Genomic DNA, 13,851 nt, shown 5'->3' with positions numbered 1-13,851 from the left:
TGTCTTACCTTAAGAAAGGTATGGGAAGAGAGAAAAAAGTCCCTAGGTAGTGCAACAAGTAATCACTTGGCTGTTAACTGAATGATTGGAGGTTGCAGTCCACTCATAGGTGCCTCTGAAGCAGGGATGGATTACCCAGTAAGCAAGATAAACATGTGCTTAGGGCATCAATAAAGCAGGGGCACCAGTTGTCCAAAGACCCATAGATGCCATGGAGAGAGGACACAAGAAAATGCGAGTGCGTAACAATGATTCAGGAAAGACTCCACCCATTACACTTTTTATGTACGGAAGTAGATAGGCAGCTTAACTGTGACAAAATCATTGAAGAATTTCTAAGAGCAAAGAATAGGAAGACATGTTTTTAATTATGTTAGAGATGAAAGATCTATCTAGAAATAAAATATGGTGATTTGTTGTAATATTTGTTTCTGGTCATTACATTTTCTTTTATGACATCTTTTCCTTGGTTCATTTATAATTATAGCATTTATTATGAAACAAGAATCAAATGGAAGTATGAGCCGTTTAAGGCAAAATTGTTGAAAGTGAATTTATCGTTGTGGAAAATCAACAGAATTTTACGTGATCGTTGAAACAACTAAGTTTGTTGACTGATTTTATTTGTTGTAGAACATATGGAATACTATTTTTGTAGAAAATGTGGTGTGAAGTAAAAACCTTAGTACCCCACATCTACTAAAAATTTTGTAATCCAGTTCATCTCATTTTGATAAAATGGCATATGCCACTTTTGCATTCAATCCCTAATATTATAGTCGCATTTAGAAAGAAGTTACATCGTGGATAGCTAAGACACACACACATATACTTATACATGTATATATATAACTCACATATCCTGTTCGAATGTGTAAGCAGTGGAGGTGGCACCACAGATTATCAGCGTTTAGGGCCCTCACATGCCTTAATCCAGCCCTACTCCAAAGAAAGGCCTGCAGTCTACTTCTGAAAAATCAGCCCTTGAAAATCCTATGGAGCATAGTTCTACTCTGACACACAAGGGGCTTGCCATGGGTTGGAATCTACTCAATGGCCAACAACGGCAAAGGAGGAAAGATGGTGAAAGCCCAAAGTTTTAGTGACGGTATGGCTTTATTTAATCTATTCATTTGTATTTCACCTTTTCTAAAAACAATTTAAGGCAGTTTACAAAAATACATTGAGTTAAGCGAGATGAACCAAAAAAGTGAGGAAAATAAGGTGTAGAAGGGTAGGAAGCTGAGATGGAGTCACGAGGGAAGTCAGTGCAGGCCATGCACAGACCTCTTGGTCCTCAGTTTGGGTCAGTTTTCTCTTCTGAAAAATAAGGGAATTGGCCCAGATTATCTCTAAGAGCCCAACATTCTGCGTGTCTGTGATTCATTTGTATTTCACAGATCTGAAAAGCAGTTCTGACTGTGCATTTTCTAGTGGTCAGATTAAAGAGGGAAAAACAATTGGTTTTGTGATCGAAGGAGAAACACAAACCAGTAACTGAGGATAAACATAAGTACTCTTAATACTGATATCAGAGAGAAAGTTCTGGGTGAAAATAACACAGTGACAAAATTATTAGTAGGACTGACCTGGTGTCCTGCTATTTACATAGAAATCCACCTTCTTAAAAAAAAAAAAAAAGGCACAAAACCATATAAACATACACACATATCAGGCTGTTAAAGACATATGGAATTTTGGAGATGCAAAACCATGTTGTTGTATTATTACCAAATGAAAGAGGCCTGTTTGTCAGTTTAAAAAAAAAAATATTAAGTCAGGGAGCTTGAGTCTTTACAACAAAGAGGAAACTCCTGGCTAGATCCATTGGGTGCTCATGCCAAGCCCGACCTCCTGATAGGAAGATTAGAGGACGATCAAGGAGTATGGGAAGGTTATGATAGCCATTCAGAAATCCAGAGGATCAGATTCTAATGCCCCCTTTTACCTCCATGAATGTATTTATTCACCTCTGCAGATGGGAATTACCTAGTATCTGTCAAAATAACAACTGGCAGGATCCAAAATACACAGAGGACTGAGTACTTGCTGCGTAGGGTATTTCGATAGTGGTTTATCTAGGAAATCTACATTCACTTTTTTTTTCAAACTTAAATCCATGTGAAGGTCTGTCTTAGCTGTCCATCTCTGATTGGTTTACCATTTTTGAATGTCAAGGGCATTCCAGTAGGAAGCTCTCTTCAAAGACATTTGCTGAGCATTGCCTCAAGGGAGGAGGTTCTTATGTATTTTGTCTTATGTAAATATTGATTACCTAGTGTGTGCCAAGCACTTGGCTAGGTGCTGTGGATATAATAATGAACTCACTAGTTGCCTATCCTCTATAGTGGAGACACCAGACACATAAACAAATACCTATAAATTAGTGCTCCACATAAGGTTGACAAGGTGCCCAGGGAAGGACAAATGAAGGGTATCCAGTCTTGGCTTGAGGGTGAGGGGATGTGTTTAGAGAAAGCTTCTTGGAGGAAAATGACTTTTAAGCTGGAATCTAAATGAGGAAAAGGTAAGGGGAATGTATGAAAAATGAGTGTTCTGGTTATAGGAAGTCACCACTACCAGTTGCTCTCAGTCGATTCTGGTTCATGGTGACCCAAGGGTGTGTCAAAGTAGAACTGTGCTTCGTAGGGTTTTCAGTGACTACTTTTGGGAAGTAGATAGCCAGGCCTTTCTTCTGACACACCTCTGGGTGGACTTGAACCTCCAACCTTTTGGTTAGCAGCTCAGTGTGTTAACTCTTTGTACCACGCAAGGACTCCTTAACAGGAAAGCTGTACTGAGTTCCTTGATGCTTTGGGGGAATTGAAGGAGTTCGGCATGGTTGGAGTTTAGAGTGTGGTAGGGGTGAGGGTAGATGCTTCTTCAGAGCTTAGCAGGGGCCCAATTGTGAAGGTCATTTTATAAGTAGGGCCCCCTTTCCTTGTGAGCACCTAAAAATAAACCTAAGTATAGAAAGATGGGGAAGGATGATAATATGTGGCTTCAAATACCTTTTGTAGGAGACAAATTTGGTCTGAAAAAAATACTTTTCTTTTTAACTTCTTTGCACTAAGTGTAGGAAAGAGTAACTTGACATAAATTAAGCAAAATATAGCTTATTGGACTTGAATAAAGTGCAATATTGTAATGTAATAATGACAACAATACTAACACTAGTAGTAGTTTGTGAGCATTTACTGTGGTGACCTGGCAGACTGTTTCATCCCAGGCTTCTCAGGAATTAGAACATCTATGACCTCAGTAGACAAACATCAATCCAGAAAGCTTCTCAAAAGTTGTTCACTGTCAAGACCATAGGTAGAAAATCCGGTCCTCATTGCTTGATGGGACATCTAGGGTCCTTGCCTCCCAGTATCTCTGAGAAACTCCATGTGGTCATTTGATCTAATTTCATTAAAAAAAAAAAAAAAGTGAGGGTATTTTTTCATCATGTCTTAGAAGTGAGAAAATGAAAAGGGGAGAGAATCTAGTGCAAGATGTAATAAGAAATGTAATGGATGGATTTGAATACTGTGTGAAAGAATAAGGATGCGCAATTAACTTTTATACTTTTTTAAGAAGAAAAGAACTATGTTTTAAAAAGAAAAGCAAAATTTCAAGTTATTTAATCCTCTTGGGGTCTTATTCTATCCTTTGTAAAGTGGGGCTAATGTCTTATCTGTGGCCTCAGCCTAAGTGATCTTTTGAGGTCCCTGTCTCTAATATTCACCACCCATCCACCTTCCAGTTTGCCGTGCTGTGGTGGCTTTCATGTTGCTGTGATGCTGGAAGCTACCATTGGTATTTCAAATACCAGCAGGGTCAACCATGGTAGAGAGGTTTTAGCAGAGCTTCTAGGAAGAACACACTAGGAAGAAAGGCCTACCTATTTATTTTTAAAAATTAGTCAATGACAAATAACCCAATTAGAAAATGGGCAAAGGATATGAATAGGCACTTCACCAAAGAAGACATTCAGGCAGCTAACAAATATATAAGGAAATGCTCACGATCATTAGTCATTAGAGAAATGCCAATCAAAACTACAATGAGATACCATCTCACTCCAACAAGTCTGGTATTAATCCAAAAAACACAAAATAATAAATGTTGGAGAGGCTGTGGAGAGACTGGAACACTTACACATTGCTGGTGAGAATGTAAAATGGTACAACCACTTTGGAAATCAATTTGGCGCTTCCTTAAAAGGCTAGAAATAGAACTATCATAAGATCCAGCAATCCCACTCCTTGGAATACATCCTAGAGAAATAAGAGCCTTTACACAAACAGATAAATGCATACTGATGTTCATTGCAGCACTGTTTACAATAGCAAAAAGATGGAAGCAACCAAGGTGCCCATCAACAGATGGATGGATAAATAAATTATGGTATATTCATACAATGGAATACTACGCATCGATAAAGAACAATGATGAGTCCACGAAACATTTCATAACGTGGAGGAAGCTGGAAGGCATTATGCTGAGTGAAATTAGTTGCAAAAGGACAAATATTGTATGAGACCGCTATTATAAGAACTCAAGAAATAGTTTAAACACAGAAGAAAATATTCTTTGATGGTTACGAGGGTGGGGAGGAAGGGAGGGAGAGGGGTACTCACTAATTAAATAGTAAAAGAAAACTTTAGGACTATTTCAGGTGAAGGGAAATACAACACACAATACAGGAGAGGTCAGCACAACTGGACAAAACCAAAAGGAAAGAAGTTTTCTGAATAAACTGAATGCTTAGAAGGCCAGAGTAGCAGGGGCAGGGGTCTGGGGACCATGGTTTCAGGGGACATCTAGGTCAATTGGCATACCAAAGTGTATTAAGAAAACATTCTTCATCTGCCTTTGGTGAGTGGTGACTGGGGTCTTAAAAGCTAGCAAGTGGCCATCTAAGTTGCATCAGTTGGTCTCAACCCACCTGGAGCAAAGGAGAATGAAGAACACCAAGGACAGATGGTAATTATGAGCCCAAGAGACAGAAAGAGCCACATGAACCAGAGACTACATCATCCTGAGACCAGAAGAACTAGATGGTGCCTGGCTATAACCCATGACTGCCCTGACGGGGAACACAACAGAGAATCCCCGAGGGAACAGGAGAAAAGTGGGATACGGACCTCAAATTCTTGTAAAAAAAAAAAAAAAAAAAAAAAGACCAGACTTAATGGTCTGACTGAGACTAGAAGGACCCCAGAAGTTATGGTCCCCAGACCTTCTGCTAGCCAAAGACTGGAACCATTCCCAAAGCTAACTCTTCAGATGGGGATTGGACTGGACTCTAAGACAGAAAATGATACTGGTGAGGAGTGAGTACCTTGGCTCAAGTAGACACGTGAGACTACGTGGGCAACTCCTGTCTGGAGGGGAGATGAGAAGACAGAGGGGGACAGAAGCTGGCTGAATGGACACGGGGTATACAGGGTGGTGAGAAGAAGTGTGCTGTCTCATTAGGGAGAGAGCAACTAGGAATACATAGCGGGGTGTATATAAAGTTTTGCATGAGAGACTGACTTGATTTGTAAACTTTCACTTAAACCACGATTTAAAAAAAAAAAGAAACAAAACAAAAAATCAGTGAAAACCCTATGAATCACAACAGAATATTGTCTGATAAAGTACTGGAAGGTGAGCCCCCTAGGTTGGAAGGAACTTAAAATACACAGTGTCCACAACAATGGATTTGAGCTTACCAACGAATGTCAGAATGGTACAGGACTGAGCAATGTTTTGCTTTGTTGTAGATGGGGTTGCCACGAGTTGGAGCCAACTTGACTGCAACTAACAACAACAACAACATCTCTAGTATTTATGAGCCACTAAGTCTTTATTTAGTGCTCACCATTGCTGTGTGCAAAGAGCTGATTAAAGAAGAGGCAGCCCTGGATTCATTTATAATTAAGTTAAGGAGACAAAGAACTAAAATGATGACAAAGATGATAGCTACCATTTATGGAGACTACAAATGAGGCACTGCACCAAGCATTCTGCATGATCTCATTTCATCCCCATAACACTCCCATTTTATAGATGAGGGACCGAAGTTCACAGAGATTAAGTGATTTGCTTAACATTTAATAGTTAGTAAATGTGGTACTGGAATCTGTATCCAGTCTGTTTTACTCTAAAGCTCATATTTTTAACCACAGGAAATAGTACTCAATATAGACTATTGGATTATCATAATAAATTATAAACTGAATTCATAAAAGTCAGATAATGACTCATAAAACAATTTTAAAGTAGGAAAAAATGTGGAAGCAAATTTAATTTCTGCTTTAAATATACTATCTTTTGGTATTTGGTTATCATCCATCTATTAGATCAAATAAATATTAGGATACGGTTTTACAGATATATTTCTGATTCCAGTACCTTATGTTCATCTTATTTTTTAATTTTCTTAGAGATAAGAAATACTGTTTTACTGAGATGTTATTTAGATAATTCTGAAGTTCTTTGGTTAATCCAGTATCTGAAACAACTTCAGAAATGTAATTCAGTATATCCATATATTAAAATGATCAGAATTGTGAGTATAGTACTGGATGGCACAATTGGTTAAGTACTCTACTACTAACTGAAAGATTAGTAGTTTAAACCCATTCAGAGGTGTCTTGAGAGAAAGGCCTGGCAATCTACTTCTAAAAAATCAGAGGAATTGACTTGACAGCAACATCGAGTAGACCAAGCAAATCTTGGTGCTGAGAGTAAATGCATTTAGCATGCCCAGTGACAATTGAAGACACTATTTACATATTTATGAACAAGGTAATTGCACAGAACGCAAAACTCAAAATATAATAAAAGGGTATAGAGAGGCAACACCAAGCCACGGTGTTTTCTACAACCTCATACGCATGCGAAAGCTGGGCGATGAATAAGGAAGACTGAAGAATTGAATTATGGTGTTGGTGAAGAATATCAAATATACTATGGACTGGCAAAAGAATGAACAAATCTGTCTTGGAGGAAGTACGACCAGAAGACTCCTTAGAAGCAAGGATGGTGAGACTACGTCTCACATACTTTGGACATGTTATCAGGAGGGACCAGTCCCGAGAGAAGGATATCATGCTTGGTAAAGTAGAGGGTCATTGAAAAAGAGGAAGACCCTTGACAAGATGGATTAACACAGTGGCTGCAACAATGGGCTCAAGCCTAACAAGAATTGTGAGGATGGCTCAGGATCAGGCAGTGTTTCATTTTGTTGTACATAAGGTCGCTATGAGTTGGAACCGACTCAATGGCACCTAACAACAGCAACATACAGAGAGAAGCCTCCTTTCTACACGTGTTCCCCAGTCACTCTCTTATCCTGGCCAAAGGTGAACAATGTCAACTCTTACTTGGCTGTCATCCCAGAGACATTTTATGTATATCCAAACTTAATTATATGTGTTTCTGCAATCTACCAGCACCCCACTCCCCATTTTAAAAAAGTAGTAGCATACTACACACATAGTTCTTCCTTTGTTTTTCTAACCTAGAAACCTAGCTCTGCCATACGTCAGTTTGTCATACTGTGTTGGCATGTGTGTTGCTGTGACTAGCAGGGTCATCAATGGTGGACAGGTTTCAGCAGAGCTCCCAGACTAAGACAGACTAGGAAGAAGGACCCGGCTGTCTACTGCTGAAAAAATTGGCCAATGAAAACCTCATGAATAGCGGTGGAACACTGTTTAATATAAAGCCAGAAGATGAGCCCCTCAGGTTAGAAGGCACTCAAAAAATGACCGTGGAAGAGCTGCCTCCTCAAAGTAGAGTAGACCTAAATGACATGGATGGAGTCAAGCTTTTGGGACCTTCATTTGCTGATGTGGCATAACTCAAAATGACAAACAGCTGCAAACATCCATTAATAATCGGCATGTGGAATGTACAAAGTGTAAATGTAGGAAAATTAGAAGTTGTTAAATAAAATGGAACATATAAGGATTGATATCCTAGGCATTAGTGAGCTGAAGTGGACTGGTATTGGCCATTTTGAAACAGCCATATGGTCTGCTGTGCTGGGAATGACAAATTGAAGAGGAATGGTGTCACATTCATCATCAAAAAGGGTATTTCAAGATCTATCTTAAAGTACAACCCTGTCAGTGTTAGGATAATATCCATACGCCTGCAAGGAAGACCAGTTAATAGGATTATTATTCAAATTTATGCACTAACCACTAATGCCAAAGATGAGGAAATTGAAGATTTTTACCGACTTCTGCGGTCTGAAATTGATCAAACATGCAATCAAGATCATTGATAATTACTGGTAATTGGAATGCAAAAGTTGGAAACAAAGGAGAAGGATCTGTAGTTGGAAAATATGGCCATGGTGATAGAAATGACTCCAGACATTGACATTGCATGATAGAATTTTGCAAGGCAAATGACTTATCCTTTGCAAATACCTTTTTTCAACAACATAAATAGCGACTATACATGTGGACCTCACCAGATGGAAAACACAGGAATCAAATTGACTACATCTGTGGAAAGAAATGATGGAAGAGCTCAATATCGTGAGTCAGAAGAAGGCCAGGGGCTGACTGCAGGACAGACCATCAATTGCTCATATGCAAGTTTAAGTTGAGGCTGAAGAAAATTAAAACAAGCCCATGAGAGCCAAAATACAACCTTGAGTATATCCCACCTGGTTTGGAGACCATCTCAAGAACAGACTTGACGCATTGAACACTAATGACCAAAGACCAGATGAGTTGTGGAAGGACATCATACATGAACAAAGCAAAGGGTCATTAAAAAGAAAGAAAAGACTAAAATACATGTCAGAAGAGACTTTGAAAGTTGCTCTTGAACCTGGAGTAGCTAAAGGAAATGGAAGAAATGATGAAATAAAAGAGCTGACCAGAAGATTTCAAAGGGCAGCTCAAGAAAACAAAGTAGAAGTATTATAATGAAATGTGCAAAGACCTGGCGTTCGAAAACCAGAAGGGGAGGACACGATTGGCATTTCTCAAGCTGAAAGAACTGGAGAAAAAAATTCAAGCCTCAAGCTGGAATTTTGAAAGATCCTACGGGCAAAATATTGAATGATGGAGGAAACGTCAGAAGAAAATGGAAGGAACACATAGAGACACTATACCAAAAAGAATTAGTCAACATTCAGCCATTTCAGGAGGTAGCATATATATGATCAAGAACTGTTGATATTGAAGGAAGATGTCCAAGCCGCACTGAAGGCATTGGCAAAAAACAAGGTTCTAGGAATTGACAGAATACCAGTTGAGGTGTTTCAACAAACAGATGCAGCACTGGAGGTGCTCACTCGTCTATGCCAAGAAATTTGGAAGACATCTACCTGGCCAACTGACTGGAAGAGGTCCATATTTGTGCCCATTCCAAAGAAAGGTGATACAACAGAATGTGGAAATTATCGAGCATTATCGTTAATATCACACGCAAATAAAATTTTGCCGGAGATCGTTTGAAAGTGGCTGCAGCAATATATTGACAGAGAACTGCCAGAAATTCAATCCAGATTCAAAAGAGGATGTGGAATGAGGGATATCATTGCTGATGTCATATGGTTCCACATGGAAGCAGAGAATACCAGAAAAATGTTTACTTGTGTTTTATTGATTATGCAAAGGCATTGGGCTGTGTGGATCATAACGAATTATGGATAACATTGCGAAGGATGGGAATTCCAGAATACGTAACTGTGCTCATGAGGAACTTGTACATAGATGAAGAAGAAGCTGTTTGAAGAGAACAAGGGGATACTGAGTGGTTTAAAATCAGGAAAGGTGTGTGTCAGAGGTGTATCCTTTCATCATTCTTTTTTAAAAATAATTTTTATTGTGCTTTAAGTGAAAGTTTACAAATCAAGTCAGTCTCTTACACAAAAACCCATATACACCTTGCTACATACTCCCAATTACTCTTCCCTAGTAAGACAGCCTGCTCCCTCCCTCCACTCTCTCTTTTTGTGTCCATTTCACCAGCTTCTAACCCCCTCTACCCTCTCATCTCCCTTCTGGGCAGGAGATGCCAACATAATCTCGAGTGTCCACCTGATCCAAGAAGCTCACTCCTCACCAGCATCCCTCTCCAACCCATTGTCCAGTCCAATCCATGTCTGAAGAGTTGGCTTCAGGAATGGTTCCTGTCCTGGGCCAACAGAAAGTCTGGGGGCCACGACCACTGGGGTCCTTCTAGTCTCATTCAGACCATTAAGTCTGGTCTTTTTATGAGAATTTGGGGTCTGCATCCCACCACTCTCCTGCTCCCTCAGGGTTCTCTGTTGTGTTCCCTGTCAGGGCAGTCATGGGCTGTAGCTGGGCACCATCTAGTTCTTCTGGTCTCAGGATGATGTAGTCTCTGGTTCATGTGGCCCTTTCTGTCTCTTGGGCTCGTATTTACCTTGTATCCTTAGTGTTCTTCATGCTCCTTTGATCCAGGTGGGTTGAGACTCATTGATGCATCTTAAATGGCTGCTTGCTAGCGTTTAAGACCCCAGACACCACTCTTCAAAGTGGAATGCAGAATGTTTTCTTAATAGATTTTATTATGCCAATTGACTTAGATTTCTCCCAAAACCATGATCCCCAGACCCCTGCCCCTGCTACTCTGGCCTTCTAAGCATTCAGTTTATTCAGAAAACTTCTTTGCTTTTGGTTTAGTCTAGTTTGCTGACCTCCCCTGTATTGCGTGTTGTCTTTCCCTTCACCTAAAGTAGTTCTTATCTACTATCTAATTAGTGAATACCCCCTCACACCCTCCCTCTCTCCCCCCTCTCGTAACCACAAAAGAATATTTTCTTCTCAGTTTAAACTATTTCTCAAGTTCTTATAATAGTGATCTTATGCAATATTTGTCCTTTTGCAACTGACTAATTTCACTCAGCATAATGCCTTCCCGGTTCCTCCATGTTATGAAATGTTTCACAGATTCCTCACTGTTCTTTATTGATGCGTAGTATTCCATTGTGTGAATGTACCATCGTTTATTTATCCATTCATCCATTGATGGGCACCTTGGTTGCTTCCATCTTTTTGCTATTGTAAACAGTGCTGCAATGAACATGGGTGTGCATATATCTGTTCGTGTAAAGGCTCTTATTTCTCTAGGATATATTCCGAGGAGTAGGATTGCTGGGTCTTATGGTAGTTCTATTTCTAGCTTTTTAAGGAAGCGCCAAATTGATTTCCAAAGTGGTTGTACCATTTTACATTCCCACCAGCAGTGTAGAAGTGTTCCAGTCTCTCCACAGCCTCTCCAACATTTATTATTTTGTGTTTTTTTGATTAATGCCAGTCTTGTTGGAGTGAGATGAAATCTCATTGTAGTTTTGATCTGCATTTCTCTAATGGCTAATGATCGTGAACATTTCCTCATGTATCTGTTAGCTACCTGGATGTCTTCTTTAGTGAAGTGTCTGTTCATATTTTTGCCATTTTTGAATTGGGTTATTTGTTTTTTTGTAGTTGAGTTTTTGCAGTATCATGTAGATTTTAGAGATCAGGTGCTGATTGGAAATGTCATAGCTAAAAACTTTTTCCCAGTCTGTAGGTAGTCTTTTTTACTCTTTTGGTAAAGGCATTGGATGAGCATAGGTGTTTGATTTTCAGGAGCTCCTAGTTATCTAGTTTTTCTTCTGCATTTTTAATAATGTTTTGTATACTGTTTATGCCATGCATTAGGGCTCCTAACGTTGTCCCTATTTTTTCTTCAATGATCTTTATCATTTTAGATTTTATATTTAGGTCTTTGATCCATTTTGAGCTTGCTTTTGTGGATGGAGTCCTTTCATCATTCTTATTCAGTGTGTATGCTGAGTAAATAATCTGAGAAGCTGGACTATATGAAGAAGAATGGGGCATCAGGATTGGAGGAAGACTCATTAACAACCTGTGATATGCAGATGACACAACCTTGCTTGCTGAAAGGGAAGAGGACTTGAACCACTTACTGATAAAGATCAAAGATTATAGCTTTCGGTATGGATTACACCTCAGTCTAAAGAAAACAAAAATCCTCACAACTGGACCTATGAGCAAGATCATGATGGATGGAAAAAAGATTGAAATTGTGAAGGATTTCATTTTACTTGGATCCACAATCAACGCCCACAGAAGCAGCAGTCAAGAAACCAAACGATGTAATGTATTGGGCAAATCTGCAAAGCAAAGGACCTCTATAAAGTGTTAGAAAGCAAAGATGTCACTTTGAGAACTAAGGTGCATCTCACTCTAGTTTTCAATCACTTTATATGCATATTAAAGCTGGACTATGAATAAGGAAGATTGAAGAATTGATGCCTTTGAGTTATGATATTGGTGAAGAATATCAAATATAACATGGACTGCCAGAAGAATGCACAAATCTGACTTAGAAGAAGTACAGCCAGAGTGCTCCTTGGGAGCGAGGATGGTGAGACTTCATCTCACATACTTTGGACATATTATCAGGAGGGACTAGTCCTTGGAGAAGGATATCATGCTTGGTAAGGTAGAGGATCAACGAAAAAGAGGAAGACCCTCAAGGAGATGGATTGACACAGCAGTTCTAACAATTGGGCTCAAGCATAGCAATGACTATGAAGATGGGCAGTGTTTTGTTCTGTTGTCTATAGGGTTGGTATGTGTTGGAACCCTCTCAAAGGTACCTCACCTATCAACAACAAGTAACCTAGCTGGCAGATCACTCCATATTGGTACATAAAAAGCTTCTTCATTTTTTTAATGGCTGTATTAATAATTCAGTTAACTGATTTCCTATTGATATACAGATGTAATTTCATAAGTTATCTAGTATGTCTGTAAAATAAATTCCTAGAAGTAGAATAGGAATTTATTTTACAGACATACTAGATAATGTATGAAATTATATCTGTATATTATAGGAAATTGGTTAATTGAATTATTAGTACAGCCATTAAAAAATGAGGAAGCCTTTTATGTACCAATATGGAGTGATCTGCCAGCTAGGTTGCTTGTTGTTGTTAGGTTAGGTACCCTGGTGGTGTAGTGATTAAGTGCTATGGCTGCTAACCAAAGGGTCAGCAGTTTGAACCCTCCAGGGGCTCCTTGGAGACTCTGTGGGCCAGTTCTACTCTGTCCTGTAGCGTCGCTATGAGTTGAAATCGACTAGACAGCAATGGTTTTGGGTTTTGAGAAGCAGAATAGCTGGGGAAAGTGTAAGTGCATTACTAAGCTTGATCCAAAAACCAAAAAACCAAACCCACTGCCATCGAGTCAATAGCGACCCTACAGGACAGAGAAGAACTGCCCCATAGAGTTTCCAAGGAGCACCTGGTAGATTCAAACTGCCAGCCTTCTGGTTAGCAGCCATTGCACTTAACCACTACGCCACCAGGGAGTTTGATAGATATCTGCAAACTGTTTTCCAAAGAGGCTGCGCTGACTTTAAGCCCCCGGCAATGTGTGACAGTGCCTATTTCTCATAAATGTTTTTTATCTTTGCTAATTTTTTAATCTGGTGAAAACAAGTATCTCAGAGTAGTTTTAAACTATACTTCTCTTCCTATGAATGATATTGAGCCATGAATGACTATTTATGTTGATGTCACTCTTGTTGGTGTCACTCATCGTACAACGTATGTAGTCAGAATCACTAATTACTAGTTGAAGGATATGGCATGGGCATACTATTGCTTAGCCTTTAAAAAGAAAAAACAAAAAAGCAAAACTCACCATACACTGAAAGAAATGTATGAATTAACAGCAGACCTGAGAAAATAATCATCCAGAGAAAGTAATGTGCAAAATGTGAGACCTCAAGTTGTCAAAATTGTTTCCTTGCCTTGCTACTTAGAGTTTTTTAAATTGGGGAAAAGTCCTTCAAAGGGTAGAGATTCCA

This window comes from Elephas maximus, chromosome 10 (assembly GCF_024166365.1).
Source record: "Elephas maximus indicus isolate mEleMax1 chromosome 10, mEleMax1 primary haplotype, whole genome shotgun sequence".
Lineage (NCBI taxonomy): Eukaryota > Metazoa > Chordata > Mammalia > Proboscidea > Elephantidae > Elephas > Elephas maximus.
This window is presented reverse-complemented; position numbering follows the sequence as displayed.